This window comes from Dipodomys ordii, unplaced genomic scaffold (genome assembly GCF_000151885.1).
Source record: "Dipodomys ordii isolate 6190 unplaced genomic scaffold, Dord_2.0 Scaffold4, whole genome shotgun sequence".
In the NCBI taxonomy this organism is placed as follows: domain Eukaryota; kingdom Metazoa; phylum Chordata; class Mammalia; order Rodentia; family Heteromyidae; genus Dipodomys; species Dipodomys ordii.
This window is the reverse complement of record NW_012267220.1, coordinates 36,576,754-36,580,520: the sequence shown is the minus strand read 5'-3', so window position 1 is coordinate 36,580,520 and position 3,767 is coordinate 36,576,754.

The window sequence follows — 3,767 nt, the reverse complement described above, 5'->3', positions numbered from 1 at the left end:
GGGGACAACACAGAAAATGATTGCCTCCACAAGAGCAGTTACAGAGATAACTTTCTTCTGTGATTCTTTTCTACTTTAACACCAAACTTTGAAAACATGCTATTATCAGTTATCTACTTTTATTTTTATTCTTTCAAGAGCAGGGCCATATTGCACTGGAAAGCTATACCACTTCTTAATGGTTGATGGTTGCTTATAATTTTGCCTATTACGATAGCTTTGCAATGAGCATCCTAGTGAGTTTATCTTCAGACACATATCAAAGAATCTCATAGAAATTCCTGGAAGACGGAAGTGGCGCTGTAGCTCAAGTGGTAGAGCGCTCGCCTTGAGCTGAAGAGCTGAGGGATAGTGCCCAGGCCCAGAGTTCAAGCCCCATGACCGACAAAAAAAAAAAGAAAGAAATTCCTGGAAGTATACATATCAGCTCAAAAAAGTGTCAATATAAATATTGTGGTAGTTATTACTGAATTGCCTCCAAATTGTTTGTCTTACATATCTTTCCTTTTGGAGATTAAGAGTAGTTAATTCTACTTTGATCAAAACAAGATGAAACTATGATCTCTAAGTTAGCAGGTTTCCATTAATGTAACAAAATACCTGAAGTCATAAACTTACAAAGAGGAAAGGCTTATTTGGGCTCATCATTTTAGAGTTTCAGTCTATGCTCAATTGGCACTGTTACTTTGAATCCATAGCAAGGCAGCATACCATAGAGACTGTTCATGGCAGAGCAAAACTGTTCATCTCATGGCTGAGAGAGAGAGAAGAGACCCCACAGTCTCACTAAGAGCACACCTCCAATGACCTAAATACTTCCTAATCACCCAACCTGTTAATGCTTCCACTGCTTTCTAGAAGTGTCACGCTGATGACCCAGCCTTCTACTTGTGGGCCTGCAGGACACTTTCCAGACCTAAACTCTAACAGACATACAAAGACAGAGGATGAGTTATGTGTGGTTTTTGTTTTTGGCACTTTTGGGATATAAACTCAGGGCTTCAAGTTTGCTAAGCAGGTGCTCTACTACTGAGCTACACCTTCAATACAAAGACAAAGGTTTGATCTTCTTTAATTGTATTGCCAAAGGCATCCAGATATACTCCGTAGGATTCTTATACTTTTCAGTGCCCAAAGGCTTTTCCAAGTAAGAGCTGTATGGTTTTCCATCTGCTGACAGGTGGCTGGGCCTGTTTGGTGAGCCTCTGTGAACACAAGTCTTCAGAACTGAAGCTGTTGATGCATTCTGTTGCTTTAAGCAGACCAGAAGTCATAGTTACACAACACCATCCAATGACAGCTCTTTCACTTCCTTGGAGGACTGAGGGGAAAGAAATGTAGTCTTAATGTGTAGACATGAGAAAACTGTGATTTCTATACAACATGCCTAAGACTATCTGTAGGCCAGATGTTCTATGACCTCCTTTGTTGAAGATGTTCTATTTATACAAGGAAGGTGCTCAACCACTTTGGTACCTCTGGTTTTATAATAATAGCAAACCACAATTTATTAGTAGGATATTTTCCCTAAGAGTCTTAGATCTCTGGACCACTAGTGAGGGAACTAGTATCTGAACCTGAGTTTTTGAATTAAAAGGCTATGCTGAGGAAAGGACAATCTCAAGAAAAGGTGCTGGGAAAACTAGACACTTGCATACAAAAGAATAAAGTTAAATGCTACTTCTTACCATATGCAAAAATTAACTACAACTTAGTTGAAGACCTGAATGTAAAAAACAAGAAGTAATTGTTTCTAACACATTTATAAGATTATTTCTTTGTTGCTTTCACTGTATTTGATGTTGGTATAATTTGTGGAGGGGAAGGGAAAAAACAAATCGTTTAATTAGGGATACAGGTGAATCCATTGCAACAATGAGATGTACAAGTCATTATGTGGAAAAACAAATTTTACAACTTTGGTGGGGGGGAAGGATTGGATGGGGGAGCAGGGGGGGAGGATTGGAAGGGATGGGAAAGGGAAACAAAGGAGGAGGATACAATGCTTGATAAGAAATGTACTCATTATCTTGCCCAGGTAATTGTAACCCCTCTGTACAGTATTTTCACAATAAAAAAAAAACTAGAAGTATAACTCATAGAAGAAACCCTAGGGAGAAAATATCACAATTGGTGGCTTCAAATAGAGACCCTTAGATCTCATTCTTCTGAATAGTTAGGATTATAAACATAGCCACCACCACCCCAGCTGGACATCAAAATTGAAAGCACCAGCCGTAATGATGGCTCACACTTGTAATCCTACCTACTCAAAAAGCTCAGATCTAAGGATCGTGGTTCAAAGTGAGCAGGGCAGGAATGTCCATGAGACTTATCTCCTGTCAACTACCAAAAAAGCCAGAAGTAGAGCTATGGCTCAAGTGGTAGGGCACTGTCCTTGAGTAAAAAAGCTCAGGGACAGCGCCCAGGCTCTGAGTTCAAGAACCAGGATTGGCACCCAAAACAAATAAACAAACAAAACTCTATATATCAAAGACTATAACTAACAAAGTAAAAAGTAAAACCATGAAATAGGAAGCATTTGCAATTCATATACCTGCCAATGAAAATCATTTTGGCAACAACCCTCTCAGACAAGTCTCTTGGATGCAACAGCAAACCTTTGTCAGTAGACTATTAATTCAGAAACTGACCTTTTTCCATTCAAGGCTAGGATTCTAGCACTAGAGCCACAGTGCCACTTCCGGTTTTCTGGTGATTAATTAGAAATAAGAGACTCACAGATTTTCCTGCCCAAGAGTGCTTTGAACCACGATCTCAGTTCTCAGCCTCCTGGGTAGCTAGGATTACAGGCATGAGCCAGTACTTCTGTACTAATTAACAATGAATTGAAAAAGTAATTTACAGTTTAGTTTTACACATTAAATTGTCAGATTACAAATTGCCAGTTACATACTGGGTTGCTTTCTGTTGTTGGACCAGGGTTTGGAAGCCTCAACCTCCAGGCCAAGGAAACGCAACAAGACTATTTCCTATTTTAAGTCTTTACTGTGTGCAATTAGGAAATGGTTCTCTCTCTCTCTCTCTCTTTTTCTCTCCTTACTTTATTCTGTTATACTAAAATAAATCTTGTAAAAATTTCTACCTTGTTAGTGTTATTGTGAGACACCCTAAAATGTTGACAAGTTCCTGTGATTTTCCATGGAAACATGGAAATTAGATGAGGCCAACTCCTCATCCCTCATCCATGATATAGTGACCTGTTAATTGCAAGCAGTTAAACATTTTTTAATAGTTTTAACTATTTCTCCAAATCAAATTCTAAATTATATCTTTTTTCTTTTCTTTTCTTTTCCTTCCTTCCTTTCTTCCTTCCTTCCTTCCTTCCTTCTTTCCTTCCTTCCTTCTTTCCTTCCTTCTTTCCTTCCTTCCTTCTTTCCTTCCTTCTTTCCTTCCTTCTTTCCTTCCTTCCTTCCTTCCTTCTTTCCTTCCTTCTCTGATTCTGGGGCTTGAACGCAAAGCTGAGGTGCTAGCTCTGAGCTCTTTTGCTCAAGACTAGCACTCTAGCCCTTGAATTCTATTTCCAACTTTCTTGGGGGTAGTATATTGGAGATAAGAATCTCATAGACTTTCCTACCCAGGCTGGCTTCACATTGCAATCCTCAGATCTCAGCTTCCTGAACAGCTAGGATTATAAGTGTGAATCATCAGCACTAGACAATGATATCATTGTTATTTCTGTTAATAGTACACACTGTGATTTTTATTATTAAAATTATTATTATTATAAAGGTGATATACAGAGG